Consider the following 23,500-nt stretch of genomic DNA (forward strand, 5'->3'; position numbering starts at 1 on the left):
ATCTACAGTCTATAGACTAGACTATAGACTATATACTAGACTATAGACTAGACTATAGACGAGACTATAGACTAGACTATAGACTAGACTATAGACGAGACTATAGGCTACAATATTATAGACTATAGACTAGACTAAACTAAAGACTAGACAAAACTGTAGATTAGACGATAATAACGTCATTTTTGACGGCAAAATATTCAAATTAGCAACATAGCACAAGAACCAAAATTTTTATTAAAAAGCTTGTCGGGTCACTTCAGATCCAAAATTGCCAAAATTGCCTCTAAAGAAAGACCAATTAAGTTAATTAATTGTACCGTTGTAATTTTACATTTAAAGACAAATTGAAACGAATGTCAATATTAAATGTCTGCATTTAAATCAAAATACTGCAAAAAAAAAAAACTAAAAATAATATGGTGCATGTCATTGAATCGGTTTGGAGACTTAATAAATTTTTTTTTTTTATTCTTCATTCTTTTGGAAAGGGGACCAGAGATTTTATTTCATTTGCTGTGTATAGAAGATAAAAAGGAATGGGTAAAAAAATATAATAAGAAATGTCTTGCACAATTGTTGTTTGGTATTGGCACGTTTACTTTATGCGTTTCCGTTTTTTTCAGTTTTTATCATTTTTATTTCAACTTTATTTGATTTGAAAAATTTATCAAAATTCAAATTTCTTGTTTCCGTTTTCATTTCTTCTGTTATTGCTGCTGTTTTTTTCACCCCGTACAACTGACTGTTTGAGCAAAAAGTATGAAAGTAATATTGTAATTCGTTTTTCTACCACTTGGGCATTATTTAATATACTTGAAAGTAAATTGAAGTCTGTAAAGCTTGAAATTCTTTACTCACTTCATTTTATAGGGTTTAAGTAGAGGATTTTTTTTTTTCGAAGCAGGATTTGTTGCAAGTTCAGTAGGAAGTAGGACGTTAGAGAAATAAAAATCGAAAATTAGTTAGTGATGATGAAAATTTAATCTTACAAAACTTGTTAATACTTACAAACGGAAATGAAAAAGAAATAAAGTTTTGTTTTAAAAGGGATTTCATTTTTTTGTTTCGTTGTCAAATTATTAAACAAAAAGTACAGTTTTATGTTTAAGGTTATAAATTTTAGTTCATGTTTTTCTTAAATTCTTATTGTTATGAATGATTTCACTTTAAGTTCAATTCATTTTGGATTTTTTTTATAATTCAAATCATTAATAGATATATTAAGCGGCTTATAACAATAGTATTCTTCTGAATACAATAAGACAAGATAATTCTTAAAAGACAAAATATTTCATAAATCTTGTTAATCACCTTGAAGATTAAACATTTGACCTTATGAAAAAAAACTGTTTTAAAGTAAACAATTTAAACAATGCTTTATAAGGAATTATTTTAAATTGTTAAGAAAATAAATACATTTCTAAAACCTGTAGACTTTAAAATTTCTATTTAAACAACAAATCTAAAGATATTCCTCTATAGTCCTTATCATCTACTATCCCCCAACTTCTCATCATAATTATTGATTTACGTTGATAAGCTTTATTTTTGTTCAAGTACAACCTACAACCTACTTACAACAAGTACACGACAACAACAATACAATTTTACTTAACATTTCTTTTAAATTTCTTTTTACTTTCTTATTCCCATTTCTTTCTCTCTCTTCTTTTTCAGTTTCTATTCCCAGTTTATCATTATGCCGTTAGGCAATTTAAGGTGTTTCAATGTCAGACCCAACATTCATCTCATGAACAAAAGTGGAGCCGTGGAGTAAGTATGTTAAAATATGAAAATTATTTAACCTTCTTCTTTTTTTTTCAACAAAAACCAACAAGGTCTACAAAACTGACAACAGCAGCAGCTGAAATCCTTAGTTTTTTTTCTTTACATTGTTTTGGTAGATTTGTTAACAGGTTATCTAAACAATGGTGGTTTTTTTGTTTTTCTTATTTGCTTTCTTCATAATTTTTTATTTTATTTGAATAATTTTTTTCCCTTTTCAACTCGTCGAAGTTTGTTTTGATTATATATCTTGTTTGTAGGCTTGTTATTTTTTTAAATGAAATTTTAAAGATTTTGATTGAAATGAAATTTAATTATTTACCTACATTTTATCATCATAATTACTTATTTAGAAGGAATCTTTTTTTAAGAGGATAATAGAAAATTTTAGCTCACAGCTAATTTTAAATTGCTTTAAAATTGTCAAAAAAATTATGGTTAAACACTAACAAATAATCGTTTAAAATATCACTAATATTTATTAATGCAAAATAAAATTATTGATTTTAAAATTTTGTGTCTTTAGACAATAATTTTTTATAAAAATTTTTGTTTCTTTAGGCACTCATCTTTTATAGAAAATTTGGTATATTTAGATATATATTTATTTATAAATTATATTTTACCTAATTTACCCAGCAGGGTGAAGATGACCCCCTAATTTTCTGTAGAAAAATTTTTCACTTTTAAGACTTATTCTCTATAGCAAATTTTTTCTCATTTGATTTTCCAATTTTATATATATTTTTATATATTTTCAACTCTGTAGAAAATTTTGTCTCTTTTTTTGACACTTATTTTCTATAGAAAATTTTGTCTCTTTTTTTAGACTGATTTTCTATAGAAAATTTTGTCTCTTTTTTTAGACTGATTTTCTATAGAAAATTTTGTCTCTTTTTTGAGACTGATTTTCTATAGAAAATTTTGTCTCTTTTTTGAGACTGATTTTCTATAGAAAATTTTGTCTCTTTTTTGAGACTGATTTTCTATAGAAAATTTTGTCTCTTTTTTGAGACTGATTTTCTATGGAAAACTTTTGCTCTTTTGATAGCGATTTGCCTCTTTTGATAGTAATTTTATACAGAAAACTTCGCTGCTTTTCTTTTGAAAAGTTTGTCTTGTTTGACTCTGTTCCTTAGCATTAATAAAGATCGGATTAGATTGATTACCGCCTAATATTCCTCCTATTATGTGGCTTCATATCATCTATCTAACGCTAAATTTATGGCCTTTTAAAACCTTGTCTTCAAAACTGTAGCTACTTACTTTAAATAAGTATCTTATATTTCTATTTAAAACTAAGTACTTATAATTCTATTTGTACAACATTTAAGACTCTTTTTTTATTGTGGTGAAAATAATATCAATGATGTTTGTCAAACATATATAAAAATAGGATGTATTCTAAACGTATGTTGTTATAATTTTATTAAGTATTCATAGTATTTTTAGTGGAGATTCCACGAAAAAAATAAAATGAAAACTTGTTGATGATGAATAAATGAATATGAATTGAAATCAGCTTAAATATGAAATTCAAATAAACCAAAAAATGAAATAAATGAATGACTATGACAAGCAGTCATCTGGTACAAGAGTGACGGATACCGGCTATTTTCGAGGACTTTTGTACTTATGATATATTATGCGTTTGTATTTGTGTGAAGGTGTTTGTGTAAAGTAGAAAAAAAAACTCTGGCTTGGGTTTTGTTGTCAAGTGTTTTTGTGTTAAGATGTCATCCCTTGTTATGCCGCGTATAAAAATTGTTGATGTTTACACCATCAGGACGTAAACTGTTTGAAAAAAAAGGAATGAGAAAGAGAAATAGTATAGTGTTGTTGTTGCTGTTGTTGTTGTTGTGGTGGAACTGACACCTACTTATCATTTTTGTATATTTCATTTTTATTTTATTTTCTTTCTTATTGCTGTTTTTGACTTAATTTTATTTTATTCATTTGATGTGGTATATTTATATGTATATCCTAGATCTTCTTTACCAAGTCAACTTATTTTACATTTATTTATAAGTTTGTTGACTTTGATTTTTCTTTTCACTTTTCTTGTTGGCCCAAAAAGTACGCAATAATAAGTCTTAGAAAAAGTTGACGATTTAAGCGTATTAATACGATTTTATATCAAATGTTATTAATGTCAAAAGTTTTTCCGTAGAATTTGTGTGTTTCAGTCTTTTGTATTTTAAAGCTGTCACAAAATTATCTATATAAAAATAAAATTTTAAAGTACTTACATTTATAAAACTTATAAAAATTACTGTTAAAAAAAGTTAACATATTTTTAAATTTGAGCTGTTGTCAAATTAAAGTTTTAAATTTTTTTCTTAACTGAAATCATAAGAGGCAAAATAAAAAAAAAACAATCAATACAATTTATTTTCTTTACAAATACAATCAAATAAAAGAGCTTAATGAGGCCACTCTGTCATCTTCAATATGTCATTCAATCTTTAGATATCCTTTCCCCCTTATACAAATAAAGAATCTTTTATACCTACACACATATCTTTGTAATAATGTGTGTGTATATAAGTATTTTTCTAAATAAGTAATAACATATTGACTTTGATTGTAACAAGACACATATGGGTTTCATATCTTTTATCGTTACTTGCCCTCTTCCGTTTCCCGCATTTTTCAAAAGAGACAAAATAATAAGAAAAATATTAAAGTTAGAGACTAAAAAGTAACATTTTCATGACAACTCAAGTTATTAGTGTCTACATGGATTTTTCTTTAATAAAATTAATAAATACAAATCAGAATAAAGATACAAAATGTTGTATCGAATTTCACACACTCTAGCAAATCAAATGTTCCTCAAAAAAAGGGACAATATGTGTGTTTAAGGAGAAAAATTTTTCTATAGAAAAAGGAGTAACATGTCTTTAGAAAATGTTAGTCTAAAGAGACAAAATTTTCTATAGAAAATGTTAGTCTAAAGAGGCAAAATTTTCCATAGAAAATGTTAGTCTAAAGAGACAAAATTTTCCATAGACATAATTTTCTATAGAAAATGTTTGTCTAAAGAGAGACAAAATTTTCTATAGAAAATGTTTGTCTAAAGAGAGACAAAATTTTCTATAGAAAATGTTTGTCTAAAGAGAGACAAAATTTTCTATAGAAAATGTTTGTCTAAAGAGAGACAAAATTTTCTATAGAAAATGTTTGTCTAAAGAGAGACAAAATTTTCTATAGAAAACGTAAGTGAAACGAGACAACATTTTCTTAGCAGGAGGATGTCTAAAGTTACAAAATTTTCTTTAAAAAATGTGTGTCTAAAGAGACTCAATTTTCTAATAAAGCTATTAAACCAATATTTATAATAACGTATTGTAAAGTTAACTTTTAAATACACTTTGCATTAAAATATACATATTTCCGTTTCCGTTTATTTATATTATTCAACAAAATGCTAATTATCAAATTATTATAAACACTTGTTTATACAATTCATTAAATTAAAATTAAAAATCAACTCATTCTCTACAACACAATTGTTTTTGTTGCATTAATTAGCAAGAATATTAAAATAGAAAACTTAAATAGAAAGAGAAAGAGAGAGGGAAAAATTAAAAACTATAATAAATAAATACAGATGAGTATTTCTATCTGTACACATATACAAGTATAGAATGTACAAATATAACTAAATACTATTTAATATACATATTTAAAAAGTCACAATTGAAATGTCAGCAATTAATCAAATATAAATAAATCCGATTTGTATATTTGTATAGAGGTGTATTTAGTATAAATATAATCATCTAAATACAGATACATATTGATATGATTTGTATATGTATATAATACTCAATAATCAATGAATACAAATCCCATTTAAATTACACAATAAATACAAATCTATACGTATGAGTATGAGCATATATATAAATAAATTTCATAGAGATTTAACACAAAAATACAGTCTTTATGTGTGTATGTAAGTACAACACGACAACAAAAACAATCACACAAATCCATTGATAGATAAAATCCTTTAAGAAAGTTATATAAAATTAAATAGAATTGATAGACAATTTTATTTTGCTGGTAAAATTAAGACACAAAGTCATGTATTTATACTTACAAACATTCATGGCAAGTATGTCAAAAGAAAAAAGGATAAAGTAAGAAATCAAGTACATATATACATATGTATATAAATATGTGTAGGTTTAACTTAAGATGCCCTTCAAATTTTTAAAGCCTAACGAATTTTGTATTGTAATTATTATTGATTTTTTCTTTTTGCTAAGATTTAAATAATTTTGTATAAAAACTTGATTTATTTGTTATAACAAAAATTCTAAGAAAATTTATAAAATTTTGATTATAATAACACATATTATTTTATAAGTATATATCATGATTTAACCCCCCTTTTACCTGTAATATATACGCTACCAATCATACTTAGAGCAAAAAACACATATGTAAGCCTAAAAGTATACAACGTTTTTATTGTTATCGTCTAACTAGAGACAAATGATGCCGGTAATGATGTCACACACGTGTTTTTTTGATATTGTTGATGGTTTTGCTTTTCATTTATGTGTGAGTGTATTAAGGGGGTTTTCTGTGAAAGCGTATGTGTATATGTAAGTGATACATCCTCGTGGTGATAAAACAAAAAAGAACGGAAGTCTAAGACAAAAGATTTTGTAGATATCCTTTAAAGATGTATATGGTTTTACAGGAATAATATTAAGATCCTAATCATGATACATTGAGTTTGGTTGTGCGCACCCTCAATCTTAAATATTTTCTAAACATAACATTTTTATAAAACATTTAAGTTAACTATTTGATGGAAAATTTACTTTTTTATATTCAAACGAACTCTGGTTTTCTGTAGCAGAACAGAGACAACATTTTCTGCAGAAAATCAGTCTTCAAAGAGACAAAATTTTCGATAGGATACCAGATTCAAAAGAGACAAAATTTTCTAAAGAAAATCGGACTTGAAAGAGACAAATTTTCTACAGAAAATCAGCCTTAAAAGAGACACAATTTTCTATAGAAAATCAGTCTCAAAAAGGACAATATATTCTATAGAAAATCACACTCAAAAGAGACAAAGTTTTCTATAGAAAATCAGACTTAAAAGACATAAAATTTTCTATAGAAAATCAGTCCCAAAAGAAAAACAAAATTTTCTATAAAAAATCAGTTCCAAAAGAGACAAAATTTTCTATAGAAAAACAGTCTCAAAAGAGACAACATTTTTTATAGAAAAACAGCCTCGAAAGAGAGACAAAATTTTCTATAGAAAATCAGTCTCAGAAAAGAGACAAAATTTTGTATAGAAAAACTGCCTCGAAAGAGACAAAATTTTCTAGAGAAAATCAGTCTCAAAAAAAGAGACAAAATTTTCTAGAGAAAATCAGTCTCAAAAAAAGAGACAAAATTTTCTAGAGAAAATCAGTCTCAAAAAAAGAGACAAAATTTTCTATAGAAAATCAGTCTCAAAAAAAGAGACAAAATTTTCTATAGAAAATCAGTCTCAAAAAAGAGACAAAATTTTCTATAGAAGAGAAGTCTTAAAAGAGACAAAATTTTCTATAGAACATTTGTTTCGAAAGAGACGAATTGTCTTAAAAGTGAAAGAAAATCGATTTAAGTTAAGATTTTAGTTAATTTAGATATTTACGTATTCTAAATAAATTCTTTTACTTAAATTTTCAATTGTTGGGGAATTTAATTAGAATTACAGAAAAAAAGTACTCAAAAATTTCTAAAAACTTAATTATTTACTGCTATACATCAAAATAAATTATATACCATAAATTCATTTTAAACTAAACTACTTAATCAATACAACTTAACATGCCCTGAAACCAACTTAAATTCTCTAACTAATTACAAAGAAAATCCATAAATTCACGTGTAATTCACTCACGCCTATCACGCCATTATGCTTCTCAACCTTTCCATTGTTTTAAAATGAAAATCACAGTTAAACACTTAATTAGCATGAAAAGTAACCATGAGTGAAATGTTTTCATTATCTGCTGCGGCAGACGATGCTGCTTACAAGCCAAAAATTTATCCGTAAAAAACATAAATTCCACAACAATACACACACTAACACAAACACATACATATATACACATTTAACACAGACAAGCCTGCCTTTTAGAAAAAGAGAAAGAAAGAGAGAGATATGGTGCAAAATAAACAGGACTCATAAAAATCCTATAGAAACTAAAAGAAATTGTGAAAAAATGATTTTTAACGAGTTTTTATGACGTGGCAGTTTGATAATAAAATATAAAATGAAACGTATGTATTATACGTATACATGTATATATACGTATGTGTATATGTATATGTATGTAAGAAAATGGAAGAAAACAACAACCTAAATACAAAAACAACAACGACAACAATTTGAAATAAAAATGTGAATACAAAAAATTTAAAAATGAAAAGCAAATAAAAAACGAAGGACTCATTAAATTAAATGCAGTGTAAAATGCTCATAAAACGCTTCCGCGGCTACATACGACGTTTTAAACGAGTGCGAGTTGTATACAACCTCAGCCGATAGCAACATCAATTGTTCCCAAAAAATTGTTTTTATTGTATGTGTGCGTATCTTTAAGGCATATGTTTTAAATAAGTGACTTTATAAACATGAAAGCCAGGATATAAGGATTGATGTAATAAACAACTGACTGAAAGAATAAAAAATATATACTTTTTTATGGTGGCAAAGTGAATGTGTCTATTGGAGTTTTTGGTTTTTATTTTAGTAGTAAGGCATTGATAAATTTATTTATTTACTAAGAGTACAGTGGGATTATGAATATTTTTATAGAAAAAGAATTCAAATGTTAAGAGAAAATTCTCTAAATTTAAAAAAAAGTATAAATTAAATAACCAATACATATGTATGTATTTTGTTAAAAAAAAATGTGTATTTATTATACCCTTCACCTTCGTGAGAAGAATATAAGTTTGTCATTCTGGTTCCCTATAGGCAGTTGATTAAGCTATGTCCGTCCGTCTGTATGTCTGTCTGTCCGTCTATATGTCTGTCTGTATGTCTGTCTGTCTGTCTGTCTGTCTGTCTGTCAGTTTTTAGAATCAGTTTTTAGAGGACCCCAGATATCGGCGAGATCCGTATATTCTGTTCGACATGCCTTCGAGAAGATCGCTATTTAAAATCAGCAAAATCGGTCGGTAAATAAAGGAGATATGAGCAAAAAACCGAGACAACCTCTGAAAATTTCATCAAAAAATGTCATATTTTTTTCATGTCATATTTTTTTCATGCAACAACAACACTGTATATTGAACAAGTAGGAAAGTATAGTCGGGCATGGCTGACCATATGATACCCTACACCATGAGTATATTTTTACAATTTTTACTTTTATAAAATTTTTATTTTTTGTAAAGAAACTTTTATGTTGAATACTTAATACCATAATTCCAAAATATTTAAGCTATTTATTGATAAAAACCAATTTCAATAGGCTTCATCCTTGTGCCAAAAAACATGCTTGGTCCAAATTTCATCAAATTATCTTGAAAATTGCGGCCTGTACCTTGCGCACAAGGTTTACATGGACAGCCAGCCAGCCAGCCGGACAGACGGACGGACAGACGGACGGACATGTCTTAATCGACTCAAAAAATGATTCTAAATCGATCGGTATACTTTAAGGTGGGTATTGGACCAATATTTTTGTATGTTACAAACATCAGCACAAACGTATAACACCCTCCCCACTATAGTGGTGTAGGGTATAAAAAGATGTACAAGTGCGTGTGTAGATGTATTTGGTTTTATTCAGCAGTGTATTTTGTTTTGTATGTTTGTTTGTGTTTTTCGTTATGTATGTTTAGATGTCTGTTGGTTTAATTGCCTTGTGTATTTTGTTTTTTATTTCGTTTAGCGTTGTTGTTGTTCGTTTTGATTTGCTTTTGGTGTAATAAAAATGTTGTCAGGGAATAATTTTAAATTTATTAAACTAATATGTTAAATATATATTATGGTGAAGGTGATTCGGCACAGCCGAATATAGCACTCTTACTTGTTTTTATTTAATATAGCTCATACCACCAGTTGTTCGATTAAAATTATTTTTTAACACAGAAATGTGCAAAAATTTCCAATTTTTTCTTAAGATACGTTGTTGGCATTACATGCATAAGTGAGTAATTATAAATTACTTATATTTCCAGCATTTGTATTGTACCACCTACCTCTTCTCAGACTTGGATCCGTTAGTATAAAAACGAGCAGGTTATTCTAAATAGACAGTGTATTCCACACTAATGGGAATATAGTTTACAACTGCCAAGATGAAAGCATGACCAAGTTTCGGTTTCGTTTATCTTAACTGGCGAAATTAAAGACATTTATTTGTGACTAAGGATTCGGGATACAAGCACTTCCGTTATGATATGAATCTAATTTCTACAAGCCGTTTTGCCTTGCTTGCAGTGATTCCTTCCAAAAAGAGCCTTTGATTCTCTCGATTAAACAAATTCTAAGTTTCTTACCATTAGCAACAGTAAAGATTGGACTTTGAAGGACATAGTGGAAATACCTCATTGAATAAATATTCTGATATTTTTTTATATAATTTTTGTCCTGACGCCAATATTTGGTGAGCTGGATCAAAGGATAAAAGAGTCCTTTTTTCAGGTTATTATGGATTTTTTCACATTTTTGGCAAATACATATATTTTCATATATTTTACATAGAATTAAATAACTAACAAACTAACTAACTAATCAACTAATTTATTAAGTAACTACTCAAATAACTAACTAACTAATCATTGCAAAGTTAATTTAAAAAAAAACTTGTTTGCTAAAAAGTTCTAAAATCTGAAATCAAGTACGAATCGAACTCAAATTATGTCCATTTTGGGATTAGATCAATATTTTTCATAATCAATCATATTTTTATCTAAAATCAAGTAAAAAAATTGAGCTTAAACCAAATTCATTTGACTTAAGGTAAACGATGGTCACTGCAATTTTGAAACCCCTGGGGATTAATTTTAGAACGTATTACTCAATTCTTTACTTGAGTATAGATCTCTTAAATACTCAGTTCTTGCGAAAAAATATTTTTCATTAAAATCTTTTAAAGCTATATCTAAGTAAAAACTTTAAATCACAACTCGTTCTACCATATAAATTAAAGCATTATAATATTAATGGATTTTCTACAAAACGATAAAAATAAATAAATTTTACTATACAAGTGTTGCATTAAAAATAATAAATAAAATAAAATATTTATTTACAGTCGCACACATTTAACATACATGTTACTATTACTTCATATATTATAACGCATATGAGTATTTTTACCAACAAATAAGTGGAATATATCTTATGAAATGGCATTACAAATGCATTAAATTTCATCATTTTTATAATTTTCCTTATAATAAACTTCTATTTTTTTTTTAAATTCCGTCTGTTTGGTGTGGTTGTATTCGTTTTCTTATAATGCATCTATCATCTCTCCTAAACTGGGTATAAAAAGAAAGTTTCTTTTTTTATTTTTTAAATAGAGTTTCCAATTATTGACATATGGGTGGGTATAATGTGACACATAACAGAGCCTTAGATAAAATGACAGAAAACATACAAAGGCACATAAAAAAAAAGATAAATTATGGCAGAATGGGAGTCTGCATTTACAGTGAAAAGCAAATGCGGAGACTTATAATTTCAAAATAAAATTGAGCAATATAAAAGTCAAAATACAAAAAATTTTAGATATCTTTATATAACCTTTAAAAATGTAAATTTGTATATAAGTAATTTTCAAAAATATTTAATTTACAACTTTGTAAAGCAAAAAATACATTTAATATAACACACATATCGTTACCGACACTGTAAAACTTACAAACCAAACAACCTTGAGTATGGGCCACAAATACGACTGTCTGCTTTCCAATTGGCAAACATGACGAACATAAGAATGCAACAGGACCATAAGAAAGCAACTAAAAAATAAAGTTAAAGAAAAAAAAATAAACCAGCAAAAGAAATAAATTCAAACAACAGGAAAGGGAAATAAAACATGAGCGCATACATACCAATGTGTGCGTGTTTATTTATGATTAATCGATTTTACGATGATGGCATCATATTTAAAGTATAAAAGTTATAAAAAAAGACATATGTCGAAAAAAATTTTATTGTATGTAGCAAAAAAAAAAAAAAACTAACTTCAATGGAAAATTCTACACTAAATCGCTCAAGCTAATACATATGAGCATAAGTATATTAAAGCCTTATAAGAAATGAAAAATGTGTGAATACACTTTTTAAAAAACAGAACAATAATCATATGTGAACATAATAATAAAATTATTCATTATATTTTATCTTTTTTATATACACATAAGCGTTCTTATTGTTGGGTTCATTTTAAAATTTAATAAAAAGCAGCCGCCTTTTTTTTATTTTTTGACGTTTTAACAATGAAGGTTTTAACTCTCTTTTTTTGTTGGGTCTTTTATAAAGCTTATTATTAAAGGAAAAAAGAAAATTTAGATAAAGAGTTTACTCTGTAAACGTAATAATACAGTGAATATCCCACAATTAAACCTACTATGAGTTATTATAAGCATTGGCAAATTCAGCGCCATTTCAGTTCTAGTTCAGTCCTAGTTCAGTTCTAGTTCTAGTTCAGTTCTAGTTCAGTTCAAGTTCAGTTCAAGTTCAGTTCTAGTTCAGTTCTAGTTCAATTCTTGTTCAGTTCTAGTTCTAGTTCTAGTTCAGTTCTAGTTCAGTTTTAGTTCAGTTCTAGTTCAGTTCTAGTTCAGTTCTAGTTCAGTTCTAGTTCAGTTCTAGTTCAGTTCTAGTTCAGTTCTAGTTCAGTTCTAGTTCAGTTCTAGTTCAGTTCTAGTTCAGTTCTAGTTCAGTTCTAGTTCAGTTCTAGTTCAGTTCTAGTTCAGTTCTAGTTCAGTTCTAGTTCAGTTCTAGTTCAGTTCTTGTTCTAGTTCAGATTTTGTTCAGTTTTTGTTCAGTTCTAGTTGAATTCTAGTTCAGTTCTATTTTAGTTCTAGTTACAAATCTCTGCTAAAATTTGTTAAAAAAAAAAATGTTTTTAGTGAGATGCTTATTGTTCGCATTGAAACCTAAAACGAAAACCACCCATATAGAAGAATATAAATCCAGTGAAGAACAAAAAGATTTAATTCAGCCATAGTAAAGTCATTGATGGTGACATTTAATGTTGTCGTCACATTTGATTTTTTATTAACATCATACATAAAGCAATAAAAAAGTATAAAATCTATAAATTTGAAAGAAAGTATGAGTGTATGTTTAAGTCTAATGTTTTTTTGTTTGAACGAAGGACTTTTTTCCATTTTTATTGGCAGGATACTTACATTATTTTAGCAGAAAATGAAGAAAATAAGTAAGTGTTTGTGTGTGCGTGTTTATATTTATTAGAGGATAATAAGGATAAATATTGGCAGTGATTGAAAATTGTTTATCGAAATATAAAAAGAAACGAACAGAGAAATAAAGTAAAACATGTTTTAAAAGGGAGTAAATAACAGTTTTTTTCTACTGTCCTAATCAGCTATAGATTTGTTTAATAAATTACTTTATTTTCTGCTACAGCCCTCAATAGCAGCGGTGTTGAGTTTGTTTTATATTTTTCCGGGTAAAAAATATATAAATTAATATAGAGCAATTTAATTTTCTCAATTTATTTATTTTTAATTAACTTTTCATCCAAACCAATCATATTTATAAATTAAAAAAGAAAACTAAAAGAAAATTTCACTGTCATTTGAAGTAGCAGACGCCAAAGCAGGCAGAGCAAGAGAGCAAGTGCTATTTAAAGGAAAAGTGTAGTTAAAAATCTTAGCATTAATATCATAATCATCTGTAGCCTTAAATTGACTCAGTAACTAAATATTTCTTGCTTTACTAACAACTACATCTATAACTGACTGACTGTCTGTCTGACATACCGAAAGACAGTTAGACATAAAGACAGTTAAAACATTTACTGTCAGTTTTATTACTTTATCTTGATCATAATTTCTATAATCAAAGTTTTATTAAGAAAGTATTTTCTCTACAAAAAAAAGGAAATGTAATGAATTTTTCTCTTTGTAAGTAACAACGACAAGTTTATCTCTAGTTTCTTTGTGGATTTAACGTCAAGTTAAGTTAGTGCTTGCTGCTGTTGCTATTTTCAAAAGTTGTTATTTTAATTTGAAATAAAATTCAACCCACTTTTATGCTGCCACGCATAAAATTAAACAAATATTATTAAATGTGGAAGCGCATTTTGCACGTTTGTTGTTGTTTTTGTTGAGTTTGTAGCACAAATTCAAATTAACTCTTTGCTCGTGCTGTTACAATTCTAATCAGTTTAATTTGAAACAATCTAATTTAGGTAAAATATTAACGAATTGTGGAAAAGAGTTGTAGGGTAGAAGGGGGATCATTGGCCATAGGGGCACATCTGTCAATGCGAATAACTTGAAAACCGAGTAATCGATTTTATCGCATTATCAAATTTTGTTTTCGTTTATCGATTATCTATCATTTTTGTAATTTTTTCTTTTATTTTACTAATAACAAATCAGACCCATTGCCTTGTCGCATTTACCCCATGGATGATGCGGTGTCGCCGTTTTTGGTCAGTGCGGAAAAGTTAAAAAAATATGTACATGAGGATGACTTAGGAAAGAAAGAAAGGAATAAAACTAAAGCCAACATATCTAAGTATCCGAACCAAGAAAAAAATTAAGAATATGTATTGTGGTTTTAATTTGAGGCCGCCTCAAAAAAAAGTGGCGTATGGTCCCCCTTCTACCCCATTTGCATTTGGTATAGTAATAGATAGTTCTTAGGAGAGGGACACAAATAAGAAAAAGTACGTCTATCCGTCTGCCAGACTTTTATCTGTAGGGCCTAAACGAAAGGAGCTAATGAGCTAATATTTTACAAAGTATTCTTATTGATGCACTTGAAGTAAGTAGTCAGGTGTTAATCAGAATATTTGAATTGAACTTTTTAAAGTTTTTTTTTCAAAAAAGGTAATTTTTTTATTTTTTTAAACATTGAACCTAAAAGCATAAACGCAGCAAAAAAAAAACAAGAACTTCCCAAGAAGCGAAAAAAAGTAGAATTTATTTCATGGTAATACTGAAAAAGATTTGAAGAAGTTATGATTTTAACACAGGCTTGTTATATGAGGGATGTTTTCTTTTATTTAATTCCAAATTCACTACATCTAAAGTCATTCTCAGGAAGTGATTTTTATGTTCTTTTTTGGAAATTATTAGGAAGTGTCGTTTTATGGAATTAAACTAATTTCACTCAAATATTATCAAAATAAATAAATAAATTACACGCATTTATCAATTAACTCCAAAATAAAATTGGTTGAATTAAGAAGATTTCAGTACAAAATATTATACCTCAAATTGAAAAAAATGGATTCTTTTCGCTTATTTGAAAGTCAATAAACATCACTTCCGCAGAAGGCAAAATAATCACTAAGTGCTTCTTTTGAAGTGGTGATAAATGTTATTCTTTTTGAAGTACTTGGTTTTACTTTTGCTGGGAAGTCAAGCATGTGGATCCCGGAGTTTTAGATGTTTTATTAAATTAAACCAAGTAACATAAAAACATAATGAAAATCTGTAGGAAAGGAATTTTGGTACATTTTCATTCTATGCCTATACTAGTTTTATAAAAAGGGATTTTTTTGGTGCTTTTTCCTTTTACAGCTGCTATTTTTGGTACTTTTTTGTTCTTTGACTTTGGTGAAGGGTCAGACTCGACAGAACTCTTACTTATTATCAATTGTTTAAGTTTTTCATAGCTTACTTTTTGTTATTTTCACAGAAACATAATAAGCTTTCCAGTAAAAAAAAAGAACTTCCAAAGAAACAAAAAAGAAGTAAAATTTTCTTCACGGAAGTACTGAAAAAGTCCTGAAGAAGTGGCTTGTCATAGAAAGGATGTCCTTTTTATTTGTTTCCATACTGACTACTTCTGAAGTCATTCTTAGGAAGTAATTTGTATGTTATTTTTCTACTAATTTGACTCAACAAACATAAATAAATTACACGCATTTATCAGTGAGCTCCGTCTCCTCATCCCTAAGATTGTATTTGTATCATTAATAGTACTGCTTTTGTTTAAATAAATAGCAACTTTGCCGAGTATTAACTTTTATTAATGCTGTCAACTTTCAAAAGTTTAAAAAAGCACCAAACTTAAGAAAGAAAGTTTGGTCATATGTTACGAACCTATTGATTGATTAAGAGGGACACCAAGCAACGAACGAACCTATTGACTGATAGACATGCTAACATCAAGTTGGCACAGAGATTGATCTCGAAAACCATTTGGCCGATCGTTTATATTTTCTTTTCTCAGTGAGTTTAGCATTGACAAAAATAAAACGATGTATACTTCTAATGTGGATTAATATCGAACACCAATTAAAATCTAAATAAAAATAATAGCTAATGACTAAAACACATAAAATGTCGCTAGATGTAAAGATCAAAAAGCTAAATCGGCAATTGTGATAAGAGTTACAAAATTAATAGTTAGTGCCACCATTAAAAGAAATCAATCAAAACTTTTACTTTTCTGAATTTCATACCCAAAAACGAAAAATTTTCAAGATTACAATACTAAATGCTTGTCTTTAGAAATAATTCTCAATGTAATTGTGTAAATAATAATATAATAAAATTTAAACTTTTAAAAAACAGTTGACACGACTTACCCTTTAATATACACTTATTATTACTCCTTAAATTTATTAATTAAACCGAAACCGAACCGTTACCGTATTATTTTCACTATTTGCCAATATGGCAACTCTACATTATGCATCAATAATATAAAAAGGAGAAAAAAACACTTGTTGAATTTGTTTTTGTAAACAATACCCAACATCTTAAACATGACTTGCTTTGATTTGCTTTTACTAGAGAACTGCTCTCTTATCTTTATTTAAATGAAACAAAAGCTTTTAACACAAACAACACACCATGCGTAAAGGGCTTTTACATAGGAGAAACAACAAAAACTAAACACTACTTATTACAAAAACAATTATGATATGGCTACTTTTGTACATTTTTCTTAATGCATTTTTTCTTTCACTGATTTATTTCAATAAAACTTTATTTAAACATTAACTTTTTAAGATTTTTATTTGATATTTAATTAAATTAGATTAATACACTTATTATTGTATAGATTTTAAAAATTTTAAACACTTTCACTAAACTAAATTTGCAATTAAAAACGAACGACGAATAACAACGTGTGATTTTGATAGCGGCCGCTTAAGAACTGAATGCAAATAGGAAAATTTAGTAGAAATAGAGTTGCCCAACAGAGGGGATATTTAATATAATGGGATTTTAAAAAGTAAAATGCAAAAATAATGCTAATTTACTAGGGATAAGATATTAGGGTCGAAGTCGACTATTTTTTGCCAAAAAGTCGATAACTCGACTATCGTCTATGAACAAAGTCGAAATAGTAAAAAAAGTCAAAAATAGTCGAAAATTTAAACAAAAAGTGGAAAAAAGTCAAAAACTATAAAATAGTCGAAAATCTCAAAAAAGTAAAAAATGTCGAAAAAAGTAGAAAATAGTTAAAAAGTCATAAAAAGTCGAAAATAGTAGAAAAAAGTCGATAATAGTAGAAAAAAGTAAAAAAAATAGTCGAACAATAAAAAAAAAAATAATAAGTGGAAGAAAAGGCAATAACCCTAAAATAGTTGGAAAAACTCGAAAAAAGTAAAAATATAGTGGAAAAAAGTCGATAATAGTCAAAAAGTCAAAAACGGTCAATAAGTCGAAAATTCGGAGAAAGTCGAACAGTCGACAATTTATAAAATTCTAAAAGTCAACTTTTAAAAAAAAATTCGAAAAGTTAGTTAGGTAGTTAGGCAGTTAGTTAGTTAGTTAGTTAGTTCCTTAGTTAGTTAGTTAGTAAGGTAGGTAGGTAGGTAGGTAGGTAGGTAGGTAGGTAGTTAGTTAGTTACTTAGTTAGTTAGTTAGTTAGTTAGTTAGTTAGTTAGTTAGTTAGTTAGTTAGTTAGTTAGTTAGTTAGTTAGTTAGTTAGTTAGTTAGTTAGTTAGTTAGGTAGGTAGGTAGGTAGTTAGTTAGTTAGCTAGTTACTTAGTTAGTTAGCCAGTTAGTTTGTTAGTTAGTTAGTTGGTTAGTTAGTTAGTTAGTTAGTTAGTTAGTTAGTTAGTTAGTTAGTTAAATAAATAAATTAAAAATCTGAAAGAATCAACATTAATAGAAATAAATCAGTAAAAAAAGAATAATTCAAAGAACAATACGATGTCAATTCGTTTTTGCTTTCTGTTTTCCTTCGTTGTTGTAGTTTTTTTTATATTAAAAACCCTTTACGCATGGGTTTAAGACACTGTGTTGTTGTTGTTGTTGAGAGTTAAAAGCTTTTGCATAACATAAGAAAAAAGTTTTGAGTAAAGCAGAACACAAAAGAGTTACAATTTTTGTTTTTTTGTTTACAAAGAGTAATTTAGCAAGTGTTTTCTTTACCTTTTTTAATTGGAAGTAAATGCGTAATAGGTTAGAGTTGCCATTGCTGAAATTTAACTATATTCAAACTACTTTTTGAAGAAAAAAAGTACCAAAAAAGGAAAAAACGGCAAATTTGACTTTATTCAAAACTTATTGAGCCAACTTTTATATTTTATAAAAAAATAGTTAATTTACTCACACCAAATAAGCTATTGGTATATTATTTTGAAAATCGGGTACTAAAGCCCCTAAGGATCAAAATCGGGTAAATGGTTTAGTACTTTTTGAAAGCACAATTCTTCCGGTACAAAAAAACACAGATTGGAATCGTGTAAAGTATATTTGTGATATATATAGGTACATAGATTTAAACGCGGAATATTATGTGAACCTAATTTTCAAAAAAGTGTATTCCTTGGCGAAATGGGGAAAAATGGTACTCTTTTTTATTAGAACTTTTCACAAAGCTATAATTTATTCCACTATTTCATAATTCTATTTCTTATGTTTTTTTTAATTTGTATAAAATTTATGTCGAAACATTTAGGTACCTCTTCCTCTTTTTTCTTGAAATGGTACTTTTAATATGTTTTCTAATAAATAAATAATAAAGACTTAATAAATAATATTCTATACGGAAGACATTTTTTTATTATTCCCTTCACATTCGTGAGAAGAGTATATAACCCTATAGAGTATTTCAGACCATGTAGGGCGTTGATTAGGTAATAACCTTTAAAAAAGGACTTTTTGGTACGTTTTATGTTCTTCAAAAGGTACTTTTTAAAACTTCTTTAATTTTGAACCTAGAAACATGAAGATATACATGCATCCTGCCTTATGGAGGAACCTATAAAACGGTGCTTTTTAGTACTTTGTAGTTCAGAAGGTACTTTTTCAATTTTCTATAATTTTTAACCTAGAAATATTAAATTATACATGAAGAGCCCTGTTTAATTGAGAGCCCATAACAGTGGACTTTTTGGTACCTTAATAAAGTAATAATATTCATACTGACTGATTTTTTTACACATCAAGGTGAAGGTAATATAAGGAATCGTAATGCATATATAAGGACTATTGCCACGATGAAATTCTTGAAACTTTAATGTAAAAATAAATCTCTGTCAAAACTTTAAAAAAGCCACAAATTTGCCCCCGAAAACCCTTTTAGCGAAATTACTCTATTATCTATATTATCCAAAAAAGAATGGAGAAAAAACACTTTTTGATTTTGTTTTTGTAAACAATACCCAACATCTTAAACATGACTTACTTTAATTTGCTTTTACTAGAGAACTGCTCTCTTATCTTTATTTAAATGAAACAAAAGCTTTTAACACAAACAACACACCATGCGTAAAGGGCTTTTACATAGCAGAAACATCAAAAACTAAACATCATTTATTACAAAAACAATTATGACATGGCTACTTTTGCACACATTTTTTTCATGCATTTTTTCTTTCACTGATTTATTTCAATAAAACTTTATTTAAACATTGACTTATTAAGATTTTTAATTGATATTTAATTAAATTAGATTAATACACTTATTATTGTATAGATTTAAAAAATTTTAAAACACTTTCACTAAACTAAATTTGCAACTAAAAACGAACGACGGACGACAACGTGTGATTTTGATAGCGGCTGCTTAAGAACTGAATGCAAATGGGAAAATTTAGTAGAAATAGAGTTGCCCATAAGAGGGGATATTTTATATAATGGGATTTTATGAAGAAATGCAATAATAATGGTAATATAGTAGGGATTAGTTATGATAATGCTAATTGTAATTAAACAATTAATTGTAATTGTAAATCAAACAATGTTAGTTAGTTCGTTAGTTAGTAAGTTAGTTATATAGTTAGTAAGTTATTTAGTTAGTTGGTTAGTTAGTTATTTAGCTAGTTAGTTGGTTAGTGAGTTAGTAAGTTAGTTGGTTAGTGAGTTAGTTAGTTAGCTAGTAAGTTATTTAGTTAGTTATCAAACAATTAAACAATGTTAGTTAGATAGTTAGTTAGTTAGTTAGTTAGTGGGTTAGTTAGTTAGTTAGTTAGATAGATAGATAGTTAGTTAGTTAGTTAGTTAGTTAGTTAGTTAGTTAGGTAGTTAGTTAGTTAGTTAGTTAGTTAGTTAGTTAGTTGGTTAGTTAGTTGGTTAGTTAGTTAGTGGGTAAGTTAGTTAATTAGTTAGTTAGTTAATTAGTTAGTTAGTTAGTTAGTTAGTTAGTTAGTTAGTTAGTTAGTTAGTTAGTTAGTTTGTTTGTTAGTTAGTTGGTTAGTTAGTTAGTGGGTTAGTAAGTGGGTTAGTTAGTTAGGTAGTTGGTTAGTGAGTTAGTTAGTTAGTTGGTTAGTGAGTTAGTTATTTAGTTAGTTGGTTAGTAAGTTAGTTATTTTGCTAGTTAGTGAGTTAGTGAGTTAGTTAGTTAGTTAGTTAGTTAGTTAGTTAGTTAGTTAGTTAGTTAGTTAGTGAGTTAGTGAATTAGTTAGTTGGCTAGTAAGTTAGCTAGTTAGTTATCAAACAATTAAACAATGTTAGTTAGTTAGTTAGTTAGTTAGTTAGTTAGTTAGTTAGTTGGTTAGTTAGTTAGTTAGTTAGTTAGTTAGTTAGTTAGTTAGTTAGTTAGTTAGTTAGTTAGTTAGTTAGTTAGTTAGTTAGTTAGTTAATAAGTTAGTTAATTAGATAGTTATCAAACAATTAAACAAAGCTAGTTAGTTAGTTAGTTAGTTAGTTAGTAAGTAAGTTAGTTAGTTAGTTAGTTAGTTAGTTAGTTAGTTAGTTAGTTAGTTAGTTAGTTAGTTAGTTAGTTAGTTAGTCAGTTAGTTAGTTAGTTAGTTAGTTAGTTAGTTAGTTAGTGTTAGTTAGTTAGTTAGTTAGTTAGTTAGTTAGTTAGTTAGTTAGTTAGTTAGTTAGTTAGTTAGTTAGTTAGTAAGTTAGTTAGTTAGTTATTTAGTTATTTAGTTAGTTACTTAGTTAGTTAGTTAGATAGTTAGTTAGTTAGTTAGTTAGTTAGTTAGTTAGTTAGTTATTTAGTTAGTAGCCTATAATCATTATTTCCTAACCTCGACAACTCTCAATTAAAAATCATAACGAATCAATGAAATAAATCAGTGAAAGAAGAATAAATTAAAGAAATGTTAAGTCAATTCGTGTTTTTTTACTTTTGTTATGTGCTTTGTTGTTGTAGTTTTTTTCTATTTGCAATCCCTTTACGCATAAGAGAGTTTGTTATTGTTCTGATTTAAAGCTTTTGCATCATAAAAAACATAGAGTGATATTCTCTTTTAAAAACTGAGCATGAAAAAGTTGCTTGTTTTTGTTTACAAGTGGTTTTCACTTTTTTGGTTGAAAGTAAATGCATAATAAGTATAGGGTTGCCATTTCTGCAGATAGTGTCAATAAAAATGATTGGTTTATTTATACATTTTATAGGTATTTTATAAGGAGGTACAATTAGAGTTTATAATAAGTAATAAAGTTTACTAGTGCTTAGTACCCTACACCAGTTATGAATATTAAGTGTTATTAATAGATTATTGTCTAGACAATAGACCACATTCTGGACTATAAAATGTAGTCTGGACTATAGACTATAAATAGTTATAAATATTAAGTGTGATTTATTTTTCATAATAAAACATTTACATGTTGGCTATTTCTTGTTATAGAAGGAAAAAAATATTTCTAATAGAGGCTTTACCCTTAATATGGGCTGATCCCTAAAAAAAATTAGAAATAATTTATATTTGTAAAAAATTATCGAAATACATTTATTTTTAACAGCTTAAAACCCTGGGGCTACTGTGGTATGGGGTTTAGGTAAAATAATGGACCGATTTTAAATGAAAAAAAGGAGTTGAAGAACTTCAGTTGCCGTTAATGTTGGAGCCAAAACTACGATATGTTCAAGGTAGTAAATCATGCATTTGTTCGTTAATAATTTTCAATAAATAAAATCGAATCTCGAAAATTATTTGCATAACTCAAAACTATTCTAAAACTTTTAATCTAAATCTAATAAATGTTATTTACACACATTTCTATCGACTACATATCGTTAACAAATTCCACAATATATGTATATGTCTGGCTGTCTGCTTGTCTAACCGCCAGTTCGTCTGTCAATTTCCAAATCCTACATCTATTTGCCTGTCAACTTATTGCCATCTTCATGTTGTACTTAATGACAGTGATGACATCACAAAGAGTCTGTAAATACACACAACTTTATTACAAACGCGGTTAAACTACTTAGTGCTATAGTTTTAATTTTTGGATAAAGGTGTATTAGTGTATATTCTGGAAATTTGTTGCCTATATGTATATAAATAGCATTGTGTGTTTGTGAATAGTTTATTCTGTTGCCAAGAAGGTCAAATTTTGTAAGACAATTTTTGTGCAAATAATCATTTCAATGTTGGCTGCATAGCAGCAGTCAACAGTCTGCCAAATCAGTCAAGCAGTTTATTATTAAATGTAATTAACATTTTCATCATTTAACTTGATGTTTTATTACCACTCACCAAATGTTTGCTGCAAATAAATAGAAGAGAATTTGTGTTATTTACTTTTGCTCGGATAATAGGCAAGTAATTAGTGAAATGGGTAAAAATTTAAATTAGTAAAAGGAAATGAGTTAATTTAAGGAATTTCATAGAATATTCTTTATCCGTAGTCTTTATATAGTACTGTAGTATATAATACAGACTACTTTTATACTACGTTCTGTAGGTTATACCATAGTCTATAGTCCTGATTAGAGACTATAGTCTATAGTAACGACAACAGTTTATTGTACAGATAATAGTCTATAGCCCAGACCATAGTCCATAGTCCAGACGATAGTCTTTAGCACAGACGAGTCCAGAATATGGTCTATAGTCCAGATAATAGTCTTAAGTCTAGAGTATAGTCTACAATCAAGTCTAGAGTGTAAACTATAGTCTATAGTCTAGACTATAGTCTATAGTCCAGACTATAGTCTATAGTCCAGACTATAGTCTATAGTCCAGACTATAGTCTATAGTCCAGACTTTAGTCTATAGTCCAGACTATAGTCTATAGTCCAGACTATAGTCTATAGTCCAGACTATAGTCTATAGTCCAGACTATAGTCTATAGTCCAGACTATAGTCTATAGTCC

At 27.6% G+C, this 23,500-nt stretch overlaps 1 long non-coding RNA gene across 1 annotated transcript in view; it reads right to left on the reverse strand.

Annotated features, from left to right (window-relative positions):
* LOC124419151 overlaps positions 1 to 23,500 on the reverse strand; it is a 144,268-nt gene that overhangs the window by 13,438 nt on the left and 107,330 nt on the right. Inside the window, exon 3 of the long non-coding RNA XR_006940436.1 lies at positions 22,881 to 22,890. This is a non-coding gene — a long non-coding RNA (uncharacterized LOC124419151). The remainder of the gene's footprint in view (positions 1 to 22,880; positions 22,891 to 23,500) is intronic.

The sequence above is a fragment of the Lucilia cuprina genome, chromosome 3 (assembly GCF_022045245.1).
Source record: "Lucilia cuprina isolate Lc7/37 chromosome 3, ASM2204524v1, whole genome shotgun sequence".
Lineage (NCBI taxonomy): Eukaryota > Metazoa > Arthropoda > Insecta > Diptera > Calliphoridae > Lucilia > Lucilia cuprina.